Raw genomic sequence first — 13,764 nt, forward strand, 5'->3', positions numbered from 1 at the left:
TTCCCCTTAAATATTTCTTATTTTCACAGAATTCCCTGTTTTTCCCCTAAAATATCCCTTATTTTCATAGATATCCCTGTTTTTAACCTTAAATATCACTTATTTTCACAGTAATCCCTGTTTATAACCTTAAATATTGCTCATTTTCATAGAAATCCCTGTTTTTCTCCTTGAATATCGCTTATTTTCATAGAAATCCCTGTTTTTCCCCTTAAATATCACTTATTTTCATGAAAATCCCTGTTTTTAACCTTAAATATCAGTTATTTTCATGGAAATCCCTGTTTTTAACCCTAAAATATCACTTATTTTAATGGAAATCCCTGTTTTTAACCCTAAAATATCGCTTATTTTCATAGAAATCCCTGTTTTTCCCCTTAAATATCGCTTATTTTCATGGAAATCCCTGTTTTTCCCCTAAAATGTCGTCTATTTTCATAGAAATCCCTGTTTTTCCGCTGAAATATCACTTATTTTCACAGAAATCCCTGTTATTCCACTACAATATCACTTGTTTTCATTGAAATCCCTGTTTTTCCCCTAAAATATCGCTTATTTTCATAGAAATCCCTATTTTTCCCATTCAGTATCGCTTATTTTCACAGAAATACCTGTTTTTCTGTTGAAATATGGCTTATTTTCATAGAAATCCCTGTTTTTCCCCTAAAATATCACTTATTTTCATAGAAATCCCTGTTTTTGACCCTAAAATATCGCTTGTTTTCAAAGGTGTCACTTACCTCACTCCCAAAATCAGGGCGCAGACATTGCAGCAACTTAGGGGGTGCCAAAAGCTGAATAGCATCTGGCGGGGTACTTGGCACATGGGGAAAGCATGAAGATACCTTTATGTCCAGGAACGCCCACACCTATACCAGGAACAGGACACGCTCACTGCGCAACCATAGACCTCCCAAAATGCCTGCGACATCTGGTGGTGGAGTTACCAATCCTACAAAGAAAGAAGAAAGCCTCACACGCCGTCCTCAACAAAGTGGGGTAGAAAAGAAAGGTGGGCATTGGACAAACCCCAAGATGAGGACAGCACTCAGCAGAAGCCTGTTTAGGAGATACCTCTTCTTTTGGCACCTCATTTGCTCACAAGTGTGCCCGGGGGTCATGGGAACTCCAGCGAGGCACTGCCAGGCAACGTGGAAAAAAGAGAAGAGAGACTGAGCAAGAGAGACTGAGAGCAAATGTTATGGAAGCCAAAAGGAATCGAACCTACCTTTTGTTGAGAGCAGCAGGTGGCACTGACATCCCATCAGCACTGGGCAGAGCCGGGCACGGGGAGAGGAAGAACACCCGGTGACAGCAACATGAGCACGATTGACAACCGACACCAAGCCCAAGGACCTGAGCGAGCGTGTGAAACAGGAGACGGCAGGGATCCATGTACCTTGGTGCAGAGCCTCAGGAGCGGACACTGGCATCCACCAGCGGCTGTGCTTTCCTGCTGCATCCAACAAAGTCTTTCTCGCAGTCCTTGCACTGCTTTGAAGAGCAAGCCGTGTCCGGAACCTCGAGCCGAACAGGAGGCGACGAGCAAGGAGCTGGGCATCAATCTCAAGGCCAACAAGTCGGTCCCTCCCAAACCTCACTGCTCACCCAACCTCACTGACACCAGAAGCCCAGGCACACATCTGAGCCCTGTGATTCCCAGCCCATAAATGAGCTCAGGCTGGGCTCTGGCTCCACCCAGTCCCACCCCTGGCTTCATCGCACCCACCTGGGCCTCCACCCTGCTGCTGCCATCCTGCACCAGGTTGTCCATCATTCCTTCAGTCTCTTCTGTAACAGGATGAGGGGGAAGAAAGGAGAGAGAGAGCAAAGAAAAAGGCGGGGAAAAAGCGGGGAAAGGCTGCTGCTGGCCAATGAGATGCTGGCGGAGGCGGGACGGAGCTGCCGATGACCAATGAGAGGCTGGCGGGGGCGGGACAGCGCTGCCAATGACCAAAGACAGGCTGGCAGGGGTAGGATGGCGCTGCCAATCACCAATGAGAGGCTGGCGGGGGCGGGACAGTGCTGTCGGTGACCAATGAGAGGCACATGAGGGCGGGACGGCACTGCCGATGACCAATCACTGGGTGGCGAGGGCGGGACGGCGCTGCCGATGACCAATGAGAGGCTGGCGGGGGCGGGACGGAGCTGTCGATTACCAATGAGAAGCACATGAGGGCGCGATGGCACTGCCGATGACGAATGAGACGCAGGCGAGGGCGGGACGGCGCTGCCGATGACCAATCACAGGCTGACGAGGGCACTACAGCACTGCCGGTGACCAATGAGAGACTGATGAGGTGGTACGGCGCTGCCGATGACCAATGAGAGGCTGGCGGGGGTGGGACGGCGCTTCCGCTAACCAATGAGATGCTGGCTAGAGAGAGACAGTGCTGCCAATGAGCAACAAGAGGAAAGTGCAGAGCACTTTCCGGAAGGGACACGGGTGTCACTTACCCCTCTGCAAGGATCAGGGTGCAGCAGTGCAGCAAATCAGGGGGGCCAAAAGGCTAACAGCATCTGGTGGGGGACTGGGCACATGGGCAAGGCATGAAGATAGATACCTTCGTGTCCAGGAACGCCCACACCTTTACCAGGAACAGGACACGCTCACTGCGGTACCTTGGATGTCCCAAAATGCCTGCTACTTCTGGTGGTGGAGTCGCCAATCCTACAAAGAAAGAAGAAAGCCTCACACGCCGTCCTCAACAAAGTGGGGTAGAAAAGAAAGGTGGGCATTTGACAAACCCCAAGACGAGGACAGCACTCAGCAGAAGCCTGTTTAGGAGATACCTCTTTTTTTGGCACCTCACTTGGTCACAAGTGTGCCCGGGGGTAATGGGAACTCCAGTGAGGCACTGCCAGGCAACATGGAAAAAAGAGAAGAGAAACAGAACACAAGCGTAGCAAACAATACAGAAGCCAAAAGGAATTGAACCTGCCAGTAAGAAATAAAAATCCCTAAAAAAAGGTAAAAAAAATTGGTTGCAGTTCCGATTTTTGGCCACAGGTCGGCAGCAGAGAGCAAGAAAAAAGAAAGCCTAAAAAAATAAATAAAAATTGGTTGCAGTTCCGATTTTTGGCCACGGGGTGGCAGCAGAGAGCAAGAAATAAAAATCCCTTAACAAAAAAGAAAAAATTTGGTTGCATTTCCGATTTTTGGCCTCAGAGTAGCAGAAGAGAGCAAGTAATAAAAATCCCTAAAAATAATCATAAATAAATAAAAATTGGTTGCAGTTCCGATTTTTGGCCACAGTGTGGCAGCAGAGACCAAGAAAAAAAAAACATTAAAAGATACAAATAAATAAAAATTGGTTGCAGTTCCGATTTTTGGCCACAGGGTGGCAGCAGATCTCAAGCAATAAAAATCCCTAAAAATAAATAAATAAATAAATTGCCTGCAGTTCCGATTTCTGGCCACAGGGTAACAGCAGAGAGCAAGAGAAAAAATTGCCTAAAAAAAAGGAAAAAAAATGGTTGCAGTTCCGATTTTTGGCCAGAGAATGGCAGCAGAGAGCAAGAAATAAAAATCCCTAAAAAAAAATAAAATAAAAACAATTGTTTGTAGTTCCGATTTTTGGCCACAGGGTGGCAGCAGATCTCAAGCAATAAAAATCCCTAAAAATAAATAAATAAATAAATTGGTTGCAGTTCCGAATTTTGGCCACAGGGTGGCAGCAGAGACCAAGTAAAAAATGACTAAAAAAAGGTAAAAAAAAATTGTTGCAGTTCCGATTTTTGGCAACAGGGTGGCAGCAGAGAGCAAGAGAAAAAATTGCCTAAAAAAAGGGAAAAAAAATGGTTGCAGTTCCGATTTTTGGCCAGAGAATGGCAGCAGAGAGCAAGAAATAAAAATCCCTAAAAATAAATAAATAAATAAACATTGGTTGCAGTTCCGATTTTTGGCCACAGGGTGGCAGCAGATCTCAAGCAATGAAAATCCCTACAAATAAATAAATAAATAAATTGATTGCAGTTCCGATTTTTGGCCACAGGGTGGCAGCAGAGAGCAAGAGAAAAAATTGCGTAAAACAAGGTAAAAAAAATGGTTGCAGTTCCGATTTTTGGCCACAGGGTGGCAGCAGAGAGCAAGATATAAAAATCCACAAAAAAAATAAAATTGTTTGCAGTTCCGATTTTTGGCCACAGGTTGGCAGCAGAGAGCAAGAAATAAAAATCCCTAAAAAAAAAAAAAAATTTGGTTGCATTTCCGATTTTTGGCCGAGGGTGGCAGAAGAGACCAAGAAAAAAAATGACTAAGAGAAGGTAAAAAAAAATTGTTGCAGTTCCGATTTTTGGCCAGAGAATGGCAGCAGAGAGCAAGAAATAAAGATCCCCCCCCAAAAAAAAATGTAAAATAAAAGCAATTGTTTGCATTTCCGATTTTTGGCCACAGGGTGGCAGCAGAGAGCAAGAAATAAAAATCCCTAAAAAAAAAATAAAATAAAAATTGGTTGCAGTTTCCGATTTTTGGCCACAGGTTGGCAGCAGAGACCAAGAAATAAAAATGCCTTAAAATAAATAAATAAATAAATTGGTTGCAGTTCCGATTTTTGGCCACAGGGTGGCAGCAGAGAGCAAGAAATAAAAATCCCTTAAAATAAATAAATAATAAAAAAATTGTTTGCAGTTCCGATTTTTGGCCACAGGGTGGCAGCAGAGACCAAGAAAAAAATGACTAAAAAAAGGTAAAAAAAAAATTGTTGCAGTTCCGATTTTTGGCCACAGGGTGGCAGCAGAGAGCAAGAAAAAAATGACTAAAAAAAGGTAAAAAAAAATTGTTTGCAGTTTCGATTTTTGGCCACAGGGTGGCAGCAGAGACCAAGAAAAAAATGACAAAGAAAAGGTAAAAAAAAAATTGTTGAAGTTCTGATTTTTGGCCACAGGTTGGTAGCAGAGAGCAAGAAAAAAAATGCCTAAAAAAAGGTAAAAAAAAATTGGTTGCAGTATCGACTTTTGGCCACAGGGTAGCAGCGGAGAGCAAGAAATAAATATCGCAAAAAAAATAAATAAACATTGGTTGCAGTTCCGATTTTTGGCCACAGGGTGGCAGCAGAGAGAAAAAGAAAAAATTGCCTAAAAAAAGGTAAAAAAAATGGTTGCAGTTCCGATTTTTAGCCACAGGGTGGCAGCAGAGAGCACGAAATATAAATCCCTAAAAATAAATAAATAAATAAATTGGTTGCCGTACTGATTTTTGGCCACAGGCTGGCAGCAGAGAGCAAGAAATATAAATCCCTAAAAATAAATAAATAAATATATTTGTTGCAGTTCCGATTTTTGGCCACAGAATGGCAGCAGAGAGCAAGAAATAAAAATGCCTTAAAATAAATAAATAAATAAATTGTTTGCAGTTCCGATTTTTGGCCAGAGAATGGCAGCAGAGAGCAAGAAATAAAAATCCCAAAAAAAAAATAAAAAATTGCCTGCAGTTCCGATTTTCGGCCACACGTTGGCAGCAGAGAGCAAGAAATAAAAATCCCTAAAAATAATTAAATATTGGTTGCAGTTCCGATTTTCGGCCACAGGGTGACTGCAGAGACCAAGAAAAAAATGACAAAGAAAAGGTAAAAAAAAATTGTTGCAGTTCTGATTTTTGGCCACAGGGTGGCAGCAGAGAGCAAGAAAAAAAATGCCTAAAAAAAAGTAAAAAAAAAATTGGTTGCAGTATCGATTTTTGGCCACAGGGTAGCAGCGGAGAGCAAGAAATAAATATCGCAAAAAAAATAAATAAACATTGGTTGCAGTTCCGATTTTTGGCCACAGGGTGGAAGCAGAGAGCAAGTAATAAAAATCCCTAAAAATAAATAAATAAATAAATTGCTTGCTGTTCCGATTTTTGGCCACAGGGTGGAAGCAGTGACCAAGAAAAAAATGCCTAAAAAAAGGTAAAAAAAAATTGGTTGCAGTTCCCATTTTTGGCCACAGGGTGGCAGCAGAGAGCAAGAAAAAAAATGCCTAAAAAAAGGTAAAAAAAAATTGTTTGCAGTTTCGATTTTTGGCCACAGGGTGACAGCAGAGACCAAGAAAAAAATGACAAAGAAAAGGTAAAAAAAAATTGTTGCAGTTCCTATTCTTGGCCACAGGGTGGCAGCAGAGAGCAAGAAAAAAAATGCCTAAAAAAAGGTAAAAAAAAATTGGTTGCAGTATCGATTTTTGGCCACAGGGGGGCAGCAGCTCGCAAGAAATAAATATCGCAAAAAAAATAAACATTGGTTGCAGTTTCCGATTTTTGGCCACAGGGTGGCAGCAGAGAGCAAAAAAGAAAAAATTGCCTAAAAAAAGGTAAAAAAAATGGTTGCAGTTCCGATTTTTGGCCACAGGGTGGCAGCAGAGAGAAAAAGAAAAAATTGCCTAAAAAAAGGTAAAAAAAAAAGGTTGCAGTTCCGATTTTCGGCCACGCGTTAACAGCAGAGAGCAAGAAATAAAAATCCACAAAAAAAAAAAAAAATTGGTTGCAGTTCCGATTTTTGGCTACAGGGTGGCAGCAGAGAGCAAGAAATAAAAATACCTAAAAAAAAAATAAATAAAAATTGGTTGCAGTCCCGTTTCTTGGCCACAGGGAGCCAGCAGAGATCAAGAAATAAAAATCCATTAAAAAATAAATAATTAAAAATTGCCTGCAGTTCCGATTTCTGGCCACAGTGTGGCAGCAGAGAGCAAGAAATAAAAATCCCTAAAAAAAAAAAAAAAAAAATTGCCTGCAGTTCCGATTTTTGGCCACAGGGTGGCAGCAGAGAGCAAGAAATAAAAATCTCTAAAAAACATAAATAAATAAAAATTGATTGCAGTTCCGAATTTTGGCGACAGTGTGGCAGCAGAGAGCAAGAAATAAAAATCCAAAAAAAAAAAAAACAATTGGTTGCATTTCCGATTTTTGGCCACAGGGTGGCAGCAGAGAGCAAGAGAAAAAATTGCCTAAAAAAAGGGAAAAAAAATGGTTGCAGTTCCGATTTTTGGCCACAGGGTGGCAGCAGAGAGCAAGAAATAAAAATCCACAAAAAAAAAAAATTGGTTGCAGTTCCGATTGTTGGCCACTGGGTGGCAGCAGAGAGCAAGAAATAAAAATCTCTAAAAAACATAAATAAATAAAAATTATTGCAGTTCCGATTTTTGGTCACAGGTTGGTAGCAGAGAGCAAGTAATAAAAATCCCTAAAAAAAAATTAATAAATAAAAATAGGTTGCATTTCCGATTTTTGGCCACAGGGTGACTGCAGAGAGCAAGAAATAAAAATCCCTAAAAAAAAAAAAAAACAATTGTTTGCAGTTCCGATTTTTGGCCACAGGGTGGCAGCAGAGAGCAAGAAATAAAAATCTCTAAAAAACATAAATAAATAAAAATTATTGCAGTTCCGATTTTTGGTCACAGGTTGGTAGCAGAGCGCAAGTAATAAAAATCTCTAAAAAAAAATTAATAAATAAAAATTGGTTGCATTTCCGATTTTTGGCCACAGGGTGACTGCAGAGAGCAAGAAATAAAAATCCCTAAAAAAAAATTAATAAATAAAAATTGGTTGCAGTTCCCATTTTTGGCCACAGGGTTGGAGCAGAGAGCAAGAAATAAAAATCCCTTTAAAAAATAAATAAATAAAAATTGTTCGCAGTTCCGATTTTTGGCCACAGGGTGGCAGCAGAGAGCAAGAAATAAAAATCCCTAAAAAAATAAATAATTAAAAATTGTTTGCAGTTCCGATTTTTGGCCACAGGGTGACTGCAGAGAGCAAGAAATAAAAACCATCAAAAAACATAAATAAATAAAAATTATTGCAGTTCCGATTTTTGGTCACAGGTTGGTAGCAGAGAGCAAGTAATAAAAATCCCTAAAAAAAAATTAATAAATAAAAATAGGTTGCATTTCCGATTTTTGGCCACAGGGTGACTGCAGAGAGCAAGAAATAAAAATCCCTAAAAAAAAAAAAAAACAATTGTTTGCAGTTCCGATTTTTGGCCACAGGGTGGCAGCAGAGAGCAAGAAATAAAAATCTCTAAAAAACATAAATAAATAAAAATTATTGCAGTTCCGATTTTTGGTCACAGGTTGGTAGCAGAGCGCAAGTAATAAAAATCTCTAAAAAAAAATTAATAAATAAAAATTGGTTGCATTTCCGATTTTTGGCCACAGGGTGACTGCAGAGAGCAAGAAATAAAAATCCCTAAAAAAAAATTAATAAATAAAAATTGGTTGCAGTTCCCATTTTTGGCCACAGGGTTGGAGCAGAGAGCAAGAAATAAAAATCCCTTTAAAAAATAAATAAATAAAAATTGTTCGCAGTTCCGATTTTTGGCCACAGGGTGGCAGCAGAGAGCAAGAAATAAAAATCCCTAAAAAAATAAATAATTAAAAATTGTTTGCAGTTCCGATTTTTGGCCACAGGGTGACTGCAGAGAGCAAGAAATAAAAACCATCAAAAAACATAAATAAATAAAAATTATTGCAGTTCCGATTTTTGGTCACAGGTTGGTAGCAGAGAGCAAGTAATAAAAATCCCTAAAAAAAAAAAAAAACAATTGTTTGCAGTTCCGATTTTTGGCCGAGGGTGGCAGCAGAGAGCAAGAAATAAAGATCCCCCCCAAAAAAAAAGTAAAATAAAAGCAATTGTTTGCATTTCCGATTTTTGGCCACAGGGTGGCAGCAGAGAGCATAAAATAAAAACCATTAAAAAATATAAATAAGTAAAAATTGTTTGCAGTTCCGATTTTTGGCCACAGGGTGGCAGCAGAGACCAAGAAATAAAAATCACAAAAAACATAAATAAATAAAAATTGTTTGTATTTCCGATTTTTGGCCACAGGGAGGCAGCAGAGAGCATAAAATAAATATCCCTAAAAAAATCATAAATAAATAAAAATTGGTTGCAGTTCCGATTTTTGGCCACAGGTCGGCAGCAGAGAGCAAGAAATAAAAACCCTTAAAGAAAGAATAAATAAAAACTGGTTGCAGTTCCGATTTTTGGCCACAGGGTGGCAGCAGAGAGCAAGAAATAAAAATGCCTTAAAATAAATAAATAAATAAATTGGTTGCAGTTCCGATTTTTGGAAACAGGCTGGCAGCAGAGAGCAAGAAATAAAAATCCCTTAAAATAAATAAATAACAAAAAAATTGTTGCAGTTCCGATTTTTGGCCACAGGGTGGCAGCAGAGACCAAGAAAAAAATGACTAAAAAAAGGTAAAAAAAAATTGTTTGCAGTTTCGATTTTTGGCCACAGGGTGGCAGCAGAGACCAAGAAAAAAATGACAAAGAAAAGGTAAAAAAAAATTGTTGCTGTTCCGATTTTTGGCCAGAGGGTGGTAGCAGAGAGCAAGAAAAAAAATGCCTAAAAAAAGGTAAAAAAAAAATTGGTTGCAGTATCGATTTTTGGCCACAAGGTAGCAGCGGAGAGCAAGAAATAAATATCGCAAAAAAAATAAATAAACATTGGTTGCAAGTCCGATTTTTGGCCACAGGGTGGAAGCAGAGAGAAAAAGAAAAAATTGCCTAAAAAAAGGTAAAAAAAATGGTTGCAGTTCCGATTTTTAGCCACAGGGTGGCAGCAGAGAGCACGAAATATAAATCCCTAAAAATAAATAAATAAATATATTGGTTGCCGTTCCGATTTTTGGCCACAGGGTGGCAGCAGAGAGCAAGAAATATAAATCCCTAAAAATAAATAAATAAATATATTGGTTGCAGTTCCGATTTTTGGCCACAGAATGGCAGCAGAGAGCAAGAAATAAAAATCCCTAAAAAAAATAAAATAAAAACAATTGGTTGCAGTTCCGATTTTTGGCCACAGGTCGGCAGCAGAGAGCAAAAATAAAAATCCACAAAAAAAAAAAAAAATTGGTTGCAGTTCCGATTATTGGCCACAGGGTAGCAGCAGAGAGCAAGAAATAAAAATCACAAAAAACATAAATAAATAAAAATTGTTTGTATTTCCGATTTTTGGCCACAGGGTGGCAGCAGAGAGCATAAAATAAATATCCCTAAAAAAAAAAAAAAAAAAAATTGGTTGCAGTTCCGATTTTTGGCCACAGGTCGGCAGCAGAGAGCAAGAAATAAAAACCCTTAAAGAAAGAATAAATAAAAACTGGTTGCAGTTCCGATTTTTGGCCACAGGGTGGAAGCAGAGACCAAGAAATAAAAATGCCTTAAAATAAATAAATAAATAAATTGGTTGCAGTTCCGATTTTTGGAAACAGGCTGGCAGCAGAGAGCAAGAAATAAAAATCCCTTAAAATAAATAAATAAATAAATTGCTTGCTGTTCCGATTTTTGGCCACAGGGTGGCAGCAGAGACCAAGAAAAAAATGACAAAGAAAAGGTAAAAAAAAATTGTTGCAGTTCTGATTTTTGGCCACAGGGTGGCAGCAGAGAGCAAGAAAAAAATGCCTAAAAAAAGGTAAAAAAAAAATTGGTTGCAGTATCGATTTTTGGCCACAGGGTAGCAGCGGAGAGCAAAAAATAAATATCGCAAAAAAAATAAATAAACATTGGTTGCAGTTCCGATATTTGGCCACAGGGTGGAAGCAGAGAGAAAAAGAAATAATTGCCTAAAAAAAAGGTAAAAAAAAATGGTTGCAGTTCCGATTTTTGGCCACAGGGTGGCAGCAGAGACCAAGAAATATAAATCCCTTTAAATAAATAAATAAATATATTGGTTGCAGTTCCGATTTTTGGCCACAGGTTGGCAGCAGATCTCAAGCAATAAAAATCCCTAAAAATAAATAAATAAATATATTGGTTGCAGTTCCAATTTTTGGCCACAGAATGGCAGCAGAGAGCAAGAAAAAAATGACTAAAAAAAGGTAAAAAAAAAATCGTTGCAGTTCCGATTTTTGAGCACAGGTGGAAGCAGAGAGCAATAGAAAAAATTGCCTAAAAAAAGGTAAAAAAAATGATTGCCGTTCCGATTTTTGGCCAGAGAATGGCAGCAGAGAGCAAGAAATAAAAATCTCCAAAAAAAAAAAAAATTGCCCGCAGTTCCGATTTTCGGCCACACGTTGGCAGCAGAGAGCAAGAAATAAAAATCCCTAAAAATAATTAAAAATTGATTGCAGTTCCGATTTTTGGCCACAGGGTGGGATCAGAGACCAAGAAAGAAAAAACATTAAAAGATACAAATAAATAAAAATTGGTTGCAGTTCCGATTTTTGCTCACAGGGTGGCAGCAGATCTCAAGCAATAAAAATCCCTAAAAATAAATAAATAAATAAAGTGGTTGCAGTTCCGATTTTTGGCCACAGGGTGGCAGCAGAGACCAAGAAATATAAATCCCTAAAAATAAATAAATAAATAAATTGGTTGCAGTTCCGATTTTTGGCCACAGGTTGGCAGCAGATCTCAAGCAATAAAAATCCCTAAAAATAAATAAATAAATATATTGGTTGCAGTTCCGATTTTTGGCCACAGAATGGCAGCAGAGACCAAGAAAAAAATGACTAAAAAAAGGTTAAAAAAAAATTGTTGCAGTTCCGATTTTTGGGCACAGGGTGGAAGCAGAGAGCAATAGATAAAAATGCCTAAAAAAAGGGAAAAAAAATGGTTGCCGTTCCGATTTTTGGCCACAGAATGGCAGCGGAGAGCAAGAAATAAAAATCTCCAAAAAAAAAAAAAATTGCCTGCAGTTCCGATTTTTGGCCAGAGAATGGCAGCAGAGAGCAAGAAATAAAAATCCCTAAAAATAATTAAAAATTGGTTGCAGTTCCGAATTTTGGCCACAGGGTGGGATCAGAGACCAAGAAAGAAAAAACATTAAAAGATACAAATAAATAAAAATTGGTTGCAGTTCCGATTTTTGGTCACAGGGTGGCAGCAGATCTCAAGCAATAAAAATCCCTAAAAATAAATAAATAAATAAATTGGTTGCAGTTCCGATTTTTGGCCCCTGGGTGGCAGCAGAGAGCAAGAAATAAAAATCCCTAAAAAACGTAAATAAATAAAAATTGATTGCAGTTCCGATTTTTGGCCACAGGGTGGCAGCAGAGAGCAAGAAAAAAAATGCCTAAAAAAAGATAAAAAAAAATTGTTTGCAGTTCCGATTTTTGGCCACAGGGTGGCAGCAGAGAGCAAGAAATGAAAATCCCTAAAAAAAAAAAAAAAATTCGTTGCAGTTCCGATTTCTGGCCACAGGTTGGTACCAGAGAGTAAGTAATAAAAATCCCTAAATAAAATTAATAAATAAAAGTTGGTTGCAGTTCCGATTTTTGGCCACAGGGTTGGAGCAGAGAGCAATAAATAAAAATCCCTTTAAAAAATAAATAAATAAAAATTGGTTGCAGTTCCGAATTTTGGCGACAGTGTGGCAGCAGAGAGCAAGAAATAAAAATACCTAAAAAAAAAAATAAAATGAAAAAAATTGCCTGCAGTTCCGATTTTTGGCCACAGGGTGGCAGCAGAGAGCAAGAAATAAAAATCCACAAAAAAAAAAAAATTGTTTGTAGTTCCGATTTTTGGCCACAGGGTGACTGCAGAGAGCAAGAAATAAAAATCCCTAAAAAAAATTAATAAATAAAAATCGGTTGCAGTTCCGATTTTTTCCACAGGGAGGCAGCAGAGATCAAGAAATAAAAATCCCTTTAAAAAATAAATAATTAAAAATTGCCTGCAGTTCCTATTTCTGGCCACAGGGTGGCAGAAGAGAGCAAGAAATAAAAATCCCTAAAAAAAAAAAAAATTGGTTGCAGTTCCTATTTTTGGCTACAGGGTGGCAGCAGAGACCAAGAAATAAAAATACCTAAAAAAAAAAAATAAAATAAAAAAAATTGGTTGCAGTTCCGATTTTTGACCACAGGGTGGCAGCAGAGAGCAAGAAATAAAAATCCCTAAAAAAAGGTAAAAAAAAATTGGTTGCAGTTCCGATTTTTGGCCACAGAGAGGCAGCAGAGATCAAGAAATAAAAATCCATTAAAAAATAAATAAAAATTGCCTGCAGTTCCGATTTCTGGCCACAGGGTGGCAGCAGAGAGCAAGAAATAAAAATCGCAAAAAAAAAAATAGATAAACATTGCCTGCAGTTCCGATTTTTGGCCACAGGGTGGCAGCAGAGAGCAAGAAATAAAAATCCCTAAAAAACATAAATAAATAAAAATAGATTTCAGTTCTGAATTTTGGCGACAGTGTGGCAGCAGAGAGCAAGAAATAAAAATCCAAAAAAAAAAAAAAAAATTGGTTGCAGTTCCGATTTTTGGCCACAGGGTGACTGCAGAGAGCAAGAAAAAAAAATCCCTAAAAAAAATTAATAAATAAAAATTGGTTGCATTTCGGAATTTTGGCCACAGGGTGGCAGCAGAGAGCAAGAAAAAAAAAAAATCCCTAAAAAAATAAATAAATAAAAATTGGTTGCATTTCCGATTTTTGCCACAGGGTGGCAGCAGAGAGCAAGAAATAAAAATCCATAAAAAAAAAATTGGTTGCAGTTCCGATTGTTGGCCACTGGGTGGCAGCAGAGAGCAAGAAATAAAAATCTCTAAAAAAAAAAAAAAAACAATTGTTTGCAGTTCCGATTTTTGGCCACAGGGTGGCAGCAGAGAGCAAGAAATAAAAATCTCTAAAAAACATAAATAAATAAAAATTATTGCAGTTCCGATTTTTGGTCACAGGTTGGTAGCACAGATCAAGTAATAAAAATCCCTAAAAAAAATTAATATATAAAAATTGGTTGCATTTCCGATTTTTGGCCACAGGGTGACTGCAGAGAGCAAGAAATAAAAATCCCTAAAAAAAAATTAATAAATAAAAATTGTTTGCAGTTCCGATTTTTGGCCACAGGGTGACTGCAGAGA

General features: G+C 38.3%; 1 long non-coding RNA gene across 1 annotated transcript; it reads right to left on the reverse strand.

Moving 5' to 3' along the window:
- Positions 1-675: 675 nt before the first annotated feature.
- LOC128083621 (uncharacterized) lies at positions 676-2,905 on the reverse strand. Its single transcript, XR_008208128.1, has 3 exons — positions 2,749-2,905; positions 2,589-2,671; positions 676-869 (listed from the first exon to the last, which is right to left on the reverse strand). It is a non-coding gene; the product is annotated as an uncharacterized LOC128083621 (long non-coding RNA).
- Between the last annotated feature and the right edge of the window lie 10,859 nt (positions 2,906-13,764).

The sequence above is a fragment of the Tympanuchus pallidicinctus genome, unplaced genomic scaffold (assembly GCF_026119805.1).
Source record: "Tympanuchus pallidicinctus isolate F22 unplaced genomic scaffold, pur_lepc_1.0 scaffold24, whole genome shotgun sequence".
NCBI lineage: Eukaryota > Metazoa > Chordata > Aves > Galliformes > Phasianidae > Tympanuchus > Tympanuchus pallidicinctus.